This window comes from Cataglyphis hispanica, chromosome 3 (assembly GCF_021464435.1).
Source record: "Cataglyphis hispanica isolate Lineage 1 chromosome 3, ULB_Chis1_1.0, whole genome shotgun sequence".
Lineage (NCBI taxonomy): Eukaryota > Metazoa > Arthropoda > Insecta > Hymenoptera > Formicidae > Cataglyphis > Cataglyphis hispanica.
In genome coordinates, this window is record NC_065956.1 from 12,137,593 (window position 1) to 12,151,089 (window position 13,497).

A 13,497-nucleotide genomic window follows, 5' to 3' on the forward strand; every position below is an offset into this window, starting at 1 on the left:
AACTATATGATTAATTAAGCATAATTTATTTTATTAAGACTTTTCTTTCGTTTTATTGTTAAATTTTGAAATCTGCAAAATAATATGATTTTAATAAATTAAAAATAATTTATATATTCCTAATAAATAAAAAATAAATGATTGCAAATAATGTAATGACTTATTTTTTTATTTTCAACATAATTATTTTTATAACATTATTGTTACAGACAATCTTGTTTTGCTTAAAAGTATAAATATCTCTGATTATTATGATTATCATAAAACTACCAATTAAATAATTTTAAAAATAAAATTATTTACCAGTAATTAACTAATTATTATCAAACGAAAAGATGCTATATATGTATAATGTAATTTATAATACATGTTTTATTATTTCTAGAATATTATATAATATGAATAACAAATCTTTTAATTTAAAAACAATTATAAATTCCATTTGACACTAAAATATATGATTGTATTTAATTACTATAAATAATCAAAATGTATTATGCTTTTTATCAGCCATTATATTTAGCAATATTGACACTATTTGTATGTATGTAGACAATAATATGTAATTCATATATATATGCATTAGTTCAATTTTTATAAAATAAATTTTAAATTATAATCATAATTTTAATACACAAATGATATTAGAAAACAATTTCTGTGAAAAGTTATTCTACAAAAATAATGTTAATAAATTGCGCTAATAATAATAAAAATTTATAAAAACATTAATAAATATTAATAAAAGGTTGAATACATAATAGTTGTTTCAATTCCCTACAAAAATAATGATATTAAAAAGTTGGCTCAACTGAATAAACTTTTATACTATAAAATTTTTATATTATAAAATTTATATAAATACTTCTCTTTTATTTCCAATATTAAAAGAAAAAATATGTCTAATATATTGCAATATAATATTTATTATAAAAAATCGTTCCAAATGTGAACAATTATATATTTTCCAATAACCATATGTATATATTTTTTATTTTCGTTTAATTCAATTTTTGATATCATTATTTTTGGAGAATATTCATTCATAATAATACATTGTATAACAGTGACATTTTCATAAATAATGCATATACTTAGCATTATCATCTTTTTGCCTTTTACAAAGTTTTTAAAAATTACGTAATATAAATACATACAATAAATCAAATATGTTTTGACTTTTTTATTTTTCTTACTTCATATTATATAAATATCAATGTAAGATGCATGCAATTAAACATCAAATATACAATCAAATAAAAATGCACGTTAAAAGAATCTATAAGTGACGAAAAGGTAGAAAATTTAAATAATATGCCAAAAATTTTAACATAGAAACAAGATATAATGATTCATGAGCGTTTAAATATAAATAATTTCGAACAATACTAACAGCTAATAAGAGTCAAATGAAAGCATGTTTTAGCATTCTACAAAAAATATAAATTTATATTCTTCAGTACCTACTCATATGTTTATCATTGTCATGCAGTGTCACGTAAATACAGCGAACAGTGAAACAACGACTTGGATCATAAATTGGTAAGATTAAAAATTATTATAATAAAATTATTAACAATTTAATATCTTGCCATTACATATCGAGATTTTCTTCGATGTTTCATATATGCAATTAGTTTAAATTATGTTCTAAGATTTGATAGAATAAAATCACCAGTATGTGATCATTGTGTTTTTTTTTTTTGTACCATTGAATTTATGCTTGAAAATTCGACACAGACGCTTCAAACTAAATTCAATTATACAAAGAATAGATTATCTTAAATTGTGTCATGTTAAGAGTGCTTATCATAATGTTTCTTTATGAAACTATAATTGATTTCAATGCTTTATTAATAAGAAATTCAAGAAAAATATATCATCTTTAGTTCAAGAACAAAGAGAGAAGCGTTGATAGTTTTATGCTACAATCTTATAGTTTTTATAGTCGTTATTTACAAAGTTTCAATAGCAAATAAAACTATTTACTAAATGTTTTGAACGATTTTTGAAAAATATTTCATATCAAAAAAGTTTATTGTTATTAAGTTTCAAATATTTTAATTCCATTTATAAATATTTTCTAAACATATCTATGCTTTATACTAAAAATTTAAACATCTTTAATCACAAAGCTTTTTCAGCATTCATATTTTATTATTCTTATTAATTCTTATTATTTTTCTCATTTTATCATAAATGTCTCTCTTAATTTAATAATAACTCGTTATAAAGTTTATCTTCTCTATTTTGCTTACAATATTTATGCTATCGGAAAGGCATAACAAGATTCTGATTGACATTCAGTAATTGTTTTCTTTTTTCCAGATAATCAATAACGTGTTATTGATCATCAATGTGCTATTAATAAAAAGCCATATAGAGAGAAAAGATTGGATAAAGAGAATTGCAATACATTGAACTTTATTAAAATTTAGAAGAGAAGCGCTAAATAAGTATCCATAATGTGTTCACCTACGTTGATGCAAATCAAGCAGCAAATACTTCAATTATGTTTAGGCCTAGGTACTTTGGTTATTATCTGGTGCATATTAGGTAAGATAATATAAATCATATAACAATATAATTTTTGATTCATTTAGTTTATATTTATACATTATAATCAAAACGCAAACATGAATAATGGAATTTAATGATTGTGTGCATATCTTTTACTTTTTTATATCTATCCAAAATAAATGCTAAAATATATATAAATTCTGAATCTGAAAAAAGTAATACATTCTAATACATTCTCTACATATAATATAAAAAAGTAATACATTCTTAATACATACATAAATACATCTGATTTATTAATAATGTGTATATATTTTATTGTGTAAAATTTTAACTGTCAATAAATAATTAATTTAATAACAAACTTAAATGTTATTATTATAAAATTATTATATATAAAATTATTACTAAATATTATTAAATTTTATTGTTGAAATTATTGTTTTTTATGTAAGAAAAAGAAAAATAATTAAAATTGATAAAATTGATGAATGTAGTTATCAGTTTTATAAATTAAAAATATGTATATATTAAAAGAATAATTTTTCAGTTTATATGACGTTAGCACCGGTCAATGATGAACATGCTATAAATGCAATAAATGAAAAAAAAAGGACGCAATAATGAGTGGATATATATAGATGATGACAAAGAGAGAAACAGCATCACCCAGAAATAACTTGGAAGATTTAGATACACCCACATTATACTTGGAGATAAAAGTTGCGTTTCTTACAACGATGCCACTAATGTTGCTGATAATGCTCTGTTATTATTTCGGAGTAAACTTTATATTATACTTATCATATTAGATATTTTAATATTAACACATATATATTCATATTTAATTTATATATACAAATTATTTTATGATAGCCAGCTCTAATATTTTGAATAAAACACAAAATATAAAATAAATTTAAAAAACTTTTATCACTCTCTTAACATTTACATTCACTATTTTTATTATTAGAGAAACAATAATGATAATAATTACACAAAAAAATTAATTTCATTTAAAAACAAATTTGAATTAGAAAAATAATATCATAAACCTAAAATTATTAATGTAATAATATTATTATTTAACAAAAAATTTTCATTTCTAATACGAAATTATATCTAAAATTATAATAAATATATTATTAAATTTATTCATTTCTGCGTACATATATGTATATGTGCGATCGTGTAATGTATATGTGTGTTTGTGTATGTATGGATGCAATACTTATATGTATCTATTAATGTAGTACAGGAAAAGTTATTTTGATATAAATTCATAATTTTTATAAATCCTCTTTTTTATGTTATTAGAATCAATATAACTGTCATATGATATTAATGTCAATATTTGAATTTTTCAAACGTAATGCTATGCTATTTTATCATAAAAATTCTGTGAAAAATTCATATAAATATAATATGGCCAATTTTATATTTAATTATAACCAGTAATTATTACTGATCGCTATGATGAAAGTTTTGATACATCTTTTTTAAACATTTTTATTATTAAAAACATTTTTTAAATTATAAATTATTATTTACATATTTTAATTGTTACAGAAAATGTATCATTTTTGAGCACCGTATCAATTCAGCTATCGATAGGCACAATGTGGTCCGTTATCAAAACAATAGAGTTATATTGGAATTGGAAAACGTAAGTAAAATATCTACAGAATATTAATGCAAAGTTAATCTCAAATCTCAAATCGATATAAATAAAAATTATAAAATACAAATTTATAAAAATTATGAACTATATAAAAGTGAATTCATAAACATTTCTTTCTAAAAATATAAATTTTGTTTACCAAGGTAAAGTGCCAAGAACATTTTGTTAAAAAAAGATTGTTAAAAACATTTTTTTTCCAACAAACATTTGTCTCATCAATGTCTTATCCATGGTCTCGAAAAAAATGTCTATAAAATCCAAATTATTTGAATTTTAAAAAGCAATAAAATATTAGCACAACAACATTAGGATATTCTCGTAAATAAAAACCTAGCAATTTTAAATCGATAGATGTAAATGTAGACAAGAGGAAGAAAATCATAACCAGCAAATTTTCCAACAGAATATTTTTGTCAAACTCTATTATAAACAAACTTATAATTTGGAAAAGCGTTTCTAAATTCATATGATCATATAGTTTTTCTTCATCTTTACAATAAGTAAAATATATTTCTATTTTTTTTTTGTTTTTTTTATCGTAAGGGAATGTATGTGTGTACACATACAAATTATTATCATATTAATAATATCAATAATATCTTTAATCTTGCAGGAGACAGAAGATAATAATGACGAATATAATAATATTTAATTCGAAAATATATTGATGTTTGACGCATGGCCGCATTTCATATAATCGTGATGTTAACAAGGTCTCTTAAGATATGAAGTAAGATATGAAACTCGATTCACAATTTCAAATTCCCTAGACAACGCATATTTTGTTATGCATTAATTTTTAATTTTTAATAAATGTATTATATGAGTGATGACAAAAAGAAAAACTGTAAATATAAATAATTTTAATTTTTCACAAATTTGTGTTCATACAATTATAAATTAAGAAAATTTTATCAGATTAAGAAAAAAATAGTTTATTTTATGCAGTTCTTATTTTTTGTGCATAAATATATAAAAAAGTGTTTATGAATAATTTACTAAAGAGACTATATAAAGTTTAAATTGTGGAAAATTATATATTTTCAAGCGTATCATAAATATTTCTACGCTAATAATAATTAAGTAATTTTATTTTAAATAAAATTACTTAATTATTATTAAAATAAAAATATTAATAAAATTATTTAATTATTATTAAAATAATTTTAATAATATTAAAATTTATTAAAAAGTTGATTGTTAATAAATTATAAAATAATAATGTAATTAAAAATTATGTTTGCGTTTTCTCCTTAAAACTTCAAACATTTGATACAATACTTTAAAATTATTATTTCTTATAAACTTTATAATCGTCTTTTTTAAAATTAATTCTAATCAAACATTTTTTTTTATAAAAATACAATACAGATAGTTACAATAGTTTAGTTATAAGTAATATTATAAGTAATATTATATAATCGAATTTGTTTCATAAACCAGCAAAATTGTTCAATATTATAATATTCAATGGTTCATCTTTAAGGTAATTTATAATATTATATATATATTATTAGTTATATAATATTATAATATATTTATTATAATTTATAATATTATATATATTATTATTTATATAATAAAATAAAGAAATAAATAACAAACAATAAGCTTTAGATATAGATAATATATCTTCTGTTATTATTTCTCGAGATCACTAAACGGTATGGTTTACTTCTCAAATAAATTTAGTTTTTTGTTTAATATATGTAAATATTGCATATATTATGGTAAAAACTAATTTCAACAAATTGATAAGTAGCAATAAATTATAAAATATACATGCAAATTATTCAATTGTTTTAAATACAAATTTAAAATTTTTTTTAGAATCGTCCAATTCAAAATTAATTACTAACATCATAGTATTAATTAGAAACTATATATTTCTGTAATTATATACAAAATATTTAATCAACTGTATGATTAATTAAGCATAATTTATTTTATTAAGACTTTTCTTTCGTTTATTGTTAAATTATCTGCAAAATAATATGATTTTAATAAATTAAAAATAATTTATATATTCCTAATAAATAAAAAAATAAATGATTGCAAATAATGTAATGACTTATTTTTTTATTTCCAACATAATTATTTTTATAACATTATTGTTACAGACAATCTTGTTTTGCTTAAAAAGTATCTCTATGATTATTATGATTATCATAAAACTACTAGTTAAATAATTTTAGAAAATAAAATTATTTACCAGTAATTAACTATTTATTATCAAACGAAAAGATGCTATACATATATAATGTAATTTATAATACATGTTTTATTATTTCTAGAATATTATATAATATGAATAACAAATCTTTTAATTTAAAAACGATTATAAATTCCATTTGGTACTAAAACATGTGATTGTATCTAATTACTATAAATAATTAAAATATATTATACTCTTTAATCGGCTATTATATTTAGCAATATTGACACTATTTATATGTATGTAGACAATAATATGTAGTTCATATAAATATATAAGTATGCATTAATTCGATTTTTATAAAATAAATTTTAAATTACAATCATAATTTTAATACACAAATTATATTAGAAAACAATTTTTGTGAAAAATTATTCTAAAAATAATGATGTTAAAAAATTGCGCTAATGATAATAAAAATTTATAAAAACATATTAATAAATATTAATAAAAATGTTGAATACGTAATAGTTGTATTAATTCCCTACAAAAATAATGATATTAAAAAGTTAGCTCAACTGAATAAACTTTATACTATAAAATTTTATATTATAAAATTTATATAAATACTTCTCTTTTTATTTCCAATATCAAAAAAAAGTATGTCTAATATATTGTATATGATATTTATTATAAAAAATCGTTCAAAATGTGAACAATTATGTACATTCCAATAACTGTATGTATATATATAAATTTTTAATTTCATTTAATTCAATTTTTTGATACCATAATTTTTATGGAATAGTCTTTCATAATAATACATTCTATAAGAGTAACATTTTCATAAATAATGCATATACTTAGCATTATCATCTTTTTGCCTTATTTACAAAGTTTTTAAAAATTATGTAATACAAATACATACAAGAAATCAAATATGGGTTGCCTTTTTTATGTTTGTTTTATTTTATATTATATAAATATCAATGTAATATGCATGCAATTAAAATACAACCAAATAAAAATGCACGTTAAAAGAATCTACAAGTAACGAAAAGATAGAAAATTTAAACAATATGCCGAAATTTTCACATAAAAACAAGATAGAATGATTCATGTGCGTTTAAATATAAATAATTTCGAACGATACTAACAGCCAATAAGAGACACGAAAGGACATTTTAGCATTCTACAAAAATATAAATTTATATTCTTCAGCACTCTATGTTTATTATCATTGTCATGCGGTGTCACGTACAAAGCGAACAGCGAAACAGCAACTTGGATCACAAATTGGTAATATTGAAAAATTAATATAATAAAACCAATTATTAGCATTTTAATATTATATGTGTCGAGATTTTCTTCAATGTTTCGTATATGCGATTAGTTTAGGATATGTCCTAAGTTTTAACAGAATAAAATCATCAGTATGTGATCATTATGATTTTTTGTTCCGTCAAATTCGTGCTTGAAGTTGTAAAGGTTGGATGATACAAACACTCAAAAATAAAATCAATTATCTATGTAAGATACAGGTTGTCTTAAACTGTGTCATATTAATTAAGAGTGCTTACTTTAATATTTGTTTATAAAATTATTACTTGGTTTTAATCATTTATTAATAAGAAATTAAAGAGAAAAATACCGGCTTCATCGAGAGCAATAGAAAAGTACTGATAGTTTTATGCTGTGATTTTATAGAATCTTTATAATCGCTATGATTTTACAATATACATGATCTATTCAATAAATATTTTTCTTTTCAGACAATCAATACAACGTGTTATTAATAATAGAAGAAGTATATATTAATAGAAGAATAATAGCAGAGAAAGATCGGATAATTGCAAATCTTATTAAAATTAGCAAGAGAAGCGCTAAACAAGTATTCACGATGTGTTTTTCTAGGATGACGCAAATTATAAAGCAAATATTTCATTTGTCATTTTTATACATATTTATTTTTGTTTTTATCTTATACATATCAAGTAAGATGATATAAATTATATAACAACATAATTAGATTTATTTAATTTATATTTATACTTTATAATCAAAAGCAAACATAAGAGATTGATTGTTTGCAAGCATAAGAGATTGATATTTTTTACTTATCTTTTCCTTTATTTATCAAAAATAATTTTTAAAAATAAGATATATATATATATATATATATATATATATATATATATATATATATATTCGAAAAAAGAAATTATACTTTAAAAAATATACATATATGTATATAAATATATATATTAAAAAAAATTCTTTTTTAGTTTATATAATATTAGTACCGACTAGTGATACTCCAATAAATGTAAACAACGATGACAACAATAATAACTGGATATATAATTTGAGTTTGAATAAAAAAAAAGAAACGGTATTACCTATAAAAAGTATTAAAGATTTAAATACTTTTGATGTATACCTGACCAGCACAAATATTGCAATAATTATTATGGTATTAATAGCTGTGTTGCTGATCTGTTGTTGCTGCAGGTAAATTTTATTATATGTATCCATTATATTAAATACTTTTAATATTAATGCATATATTTTTATACTTAATTAATTTATATGTACAAATTATTGTTTTATATAGCCAACTCTAATGCTTTGATAAATAAAACATGATAAAAAAATTGAGAACAAGTTAAGAGAATTTTTATTATTTTCTTAATATTTCTATTTTTAATTAATAATGATTATTATTAATAATTTTATGAAATAAACTTTTATAAAAAAAAATTTATTAAATAATAATAATAATAATTGCAAAAACAATAAAATGTTTGAATTGAAAAAAATAATATAAATTTAATATTATTATTTAAAATAAAATCGTCATTTCTAATACAAAATTATTTAAATTATAATAAATGAATTATTAAATTCTTGCATTCTCTGCGTACATACAAATGTATGTGCAATGGTGTAATGTATGTTTTGATATTTTTTGTTATTTTATCATAAAATTTCTGAAAAAGATTCAAATAAGTATAATATGACGAACTATATTCATTTTATCGCAATCAGTAATAATTACTAATCGCTATGTTGAAAGCTCTGATTAATTTTTTATAAGGCTTTTTATTATCAAAAAAAACTTTCTTTTTAAATTATTTACGACTTTTGATTATTACAGAAAAATCTCTTCTGACCAAGAGGAACCAGCTAATATTATTATTAGGTACAATGTAGAAGGTGAATATCAAAACGATTTCCAAATAATTTCTTTTTTACCGGATATATAGAATATGTAAGTAAAATATCTATAGTAGAGTAAACGCAGACTATATCTCAAATCGATACAATTTTTTATGATACAAAAAATAATGCCAGTATATATTGTGTATACACATATATACAAACGCGAATGCCGATACAAAATGTTTCAAAAATAAATGGCTTAAATTTAGAAATATATTCTCTACTTACCACACAGATAAAAAAATTCATATAAACGTGAATCCATAAACGTTTCATTTTTTTTTTCAATACGTTCCATTTTATTTACAATAGAGTTCGACAAGAATATTTTGTTAAAACAAGATGACAAACAATTTTTTTCTCCAACAAATGTTTCTTTTTCAACAAATTTTTTTTCTCAACATTGTCTTATCGACGATTTCGTAGAAAATATCGTAGAATTCTAAAAATTCTTAAAGTATTTCAAATTTTGTAACAGAAAGCAATGTTACATTTTTTTCCAAAATAAATAAATAATAAAATGCAGTAAAAGCCTTAGCATAAAAGTCTTAAAATATCTTTGTAAATAAAAACCTAGAAATTTTAAATCGATAAATATAAATGTGGATAAGAGCGAAAGAAAATCATATCCAGCAAATTTTCTAACGGAAATATTTTTGTCAAACTCTCATAAAGTACTTACTACAAAGAAGCTTTTTAAACGCGTGTGATCTAATTTTTTTCATTTTTAACGATAAGCAAAATATACTTATAAACTTGTTCTCTTTTATTGTTAATGATTGTATGTACACATATAAGTTATTATCATATTAATAATGTTAATTATAAACAAACAAAGAAACAGGCACTCGGAGCCAAGCACAGGTGATCGGGAAAGAATTAAGTATTAAAAATTATATAATAATTATGTAATAAAATTAAAACAACGTACGTTTTAAAAATAACATGCAATTCCTCCGTACATTTCAATTTATTTAACCTTTTCTTTTATTCACTGACGTTTATTATTTTTATCAGATGATCTTAATATATCATAGTTTGTATGTTTAATTTATACGTTATCTTGAACTAAAGATAACTCAAAAAAGGAGCCAAAACGTATTCTGTTTGTAATTTTATTATATGATTATTATATAATTTTTAATATTTAATTCTTTGCGCCCGATCACCTGCGCTTGACTCAGACTTCCTGTTTCTTTATTTTTGTCTTGAGCCTTTTTTTAACTTTATAATATTAATAAATCTCTCTCTAATTTTGCAGTAGTCAGACGGCAAAATTTAATTCAAAAAATTAACATTGATATTTGACGCAATGCTGCAATTCACATAACTGTAATATTGATAAGATCTTATAAATAATATGAAACTTGATTCTCATCTTCACATTATTTAAACAACGTGCATGTTGTTATACATGTATAATTTTTAATAAATGTAATGACAAAAACTATTGCAGAATTAATTATAATCAAACATTTTTTTATAAAAAATAGAATAATTACAATAGTTTTGTTAGAATTAATATATCTCTTAAATTTGTTTTATAAGACAAAGTTGGGCAATATTATTTGCAATACTATTTGTAATATTATTGTACAATATTAAGCTAATATTACCTATTAGCGCGTATTCGCGATTCGTTTATAATCGTGAATAATGTAAACTCATCAAGTTCAATCAATCAAATTTCTTTATAATTTATGAATTATTTATGAATCAAATTACAAATACGAATTGCGAATACGCGCAATTTGACGCTAAATGCTAGTTCGCTTTCAAGCTTTTATAATTGTGTATATTAACAATATTAACTGTTTTCAATATTACTGTCTTCAAAATTGCGCTTAAGTTTAGATTTAGTTTTAGATTGTATATCCTCTGTTATTATAATCTTTGTCAACATCATCATGCGATACTTTACTGCTTAACTAATTTTAATATTTGATCTACATGTGTATATATATATATATATATATATATATATATATATATATATATATATATTATGACAAAAACTTTTTTTAACAAATTGATAAATAATAATAGATTATACATTCGAATTATTCAATACTTTTTTTTAAATAAAAATTTAAAGTTTTTGTCATTCTACTCAAAATTAAACACTAATGTTACAATATTAATTAAAAATTATATATCTATTTAATTATAAATAAAATAGTTAATCAATTATTTAATTAATTAAACGAAATTTACTTTATTAAAGTCCTTTTTCATTTGTGCTCTATGAAATTGTGTGATTTTAATAAATCAAAAATAATTTGTATATTCCTCATAAATCAAAAAATAAGTGATTACAAACAATATAATGACTTATTTTTTATTTCTTACATAATTATTTTTGTAATATTATTATTATACAATTTTCTCTTAAAAAAATAAACAAATAATTATTATGATTATCGTAAAATCATTTAGTAATTAAGTATCTTTAAAGTTTAAAGTTATTACTTAGTAATTAATAATTAAATTAAAATTATTTACTTAATTAATTAGTAATTAACTTGTTATTATCAATTAGTAATTAACTTGTTATTATCAAGAGAGAAATTGCCATGTTTAATGCAATTTAATATAAATAATATTACATAGAATATTATTTATATAATATTGTAAATAAATATATAATACAATAGTATAAATAAATAATAAATAATAAATCTTTTAAGTTAAAAACGATTGTAGATTCGATATTTCATATAAAAATGTTTGATTGTATTTAATTACCAAAGATAATTAAAATGTTTCAAAGATAATTAAAATAATTTTTTTTTATCGGCTATTATATTTGGCAATATTGACACTATTTAATAATAAGTGATTCGTATATATATATATATATATGTATAAATATGCGTATTATAAATATCTTGTGTTTTGTAAAATTCAATGTACATTATAAATATATCAATTTGTATATTTATTTCAATACACATATAAATCGCGTTTGAAAAATTTGCAAGCTGAGATATTTAGAGAGACAAATGTATATAAATGCGAAGTTTTTTGCGATAATAGAAAGCGAGGCAAATACATTCGACGCGACCTTTAATTTTATGAATGTTTTATAAATTTTAACTCGACAAAAGTATACTTTGTACGTGGGAGATTCACGTGTCAATTTCGCGCAATCACGTTTATTTATTTCCTCAGTAATCGTAGAATCAAGAACGCAGCAGCGTTGCGTTTTATTAAATTAATAGTTACCGAGAATTTCTCCAGAAATTCCATTCAAAATCATCTGGTTGCAGTGCAAATTAGGAAAAAAAAGCTTCTCAAGATTGGTGCTAACACCATAACTACTACAACTACTAATCCTTCTATGAGCAACATTTTCGAGTTGCAGACGCAATGCATTGAAAACCGCTGATATATGCCGCTCGTAAACGCTGCAATGTACCGCGCGATGAAACGACAGTGATTTGCGCGGACTTTTGCAACTCCGCGCAGATGGTAAGCGGGATTCGCAAAGGGGAATATATTTTTCGGCTTAGTATATATCATCGGATTCCTAAGAGATGTTTATCACAATCCCGATCGCCAACGCGTCTTTTGCTGTCAATTTTGCGCGCGCGGCGACTATTTTTTATTTAGAAGGATCGTGTGTCTAATATATTTCATCGGATTTGAATGGATCGAAGATACATTTACATTCATCGCGCGAATTATTAACCGGAAAAAAGGCGCGACAATGTGCATATGTGTGTGCTAAGGGTGGACTTTAAGAGGCAGCACAAAGAGGGGGAAGAGCGAAAAAAGAGAAGTGCATCGACATGCATACGGGGCATAACTCGCGAATAATACCATGTTTTATATGAACGTACGTGAGCCAGCTGTAAGCAAATGTATTTTGCAGCGGCAAGCTTAAGCCGTGTACTATTCGCATGTGCAGGTCGACCGA

The 13,497-nt window shown here is 21.4% G+C and overlaps 1 protein-coding gene and 1 long non-coding RNA gene across 3 annotated transcripts in view; one reads left to right on the plus strand and one right to left on the minus strand.

Annotated features, from left to right (window-relative positions):
- Nucleotides 1-13,497, minus strand: part of LOC126859214 (protein outspread) — a 189,006-nt gene that overhangs the window by 123,209 nt on the left and 52,300 nt on the right.
- LOC126859327 (uncharacterized) lies at nucleotides 7,578-11,046 on the plus strand. 2 transcript variants are annotated; one of them, XR_007688796.1, is made up of 5 exons: nucleotides 7,578-7,655; nucleotides 8,129-8,350; nucleotides 8,642-8,867; nucleotides 9,514-9,627; nucleotides 10,840-11,046. It is a non-coding gene; the product is annotated as an uncharacterized LOC126859327 (long non-coding RNA). The 2 variants fall into 2 exon arrangements; XR_007688795.1 differs by lacking the exon at nucleotides 10,840-11,046 and having other exon boundaries at nucleotides 9,514-9,903.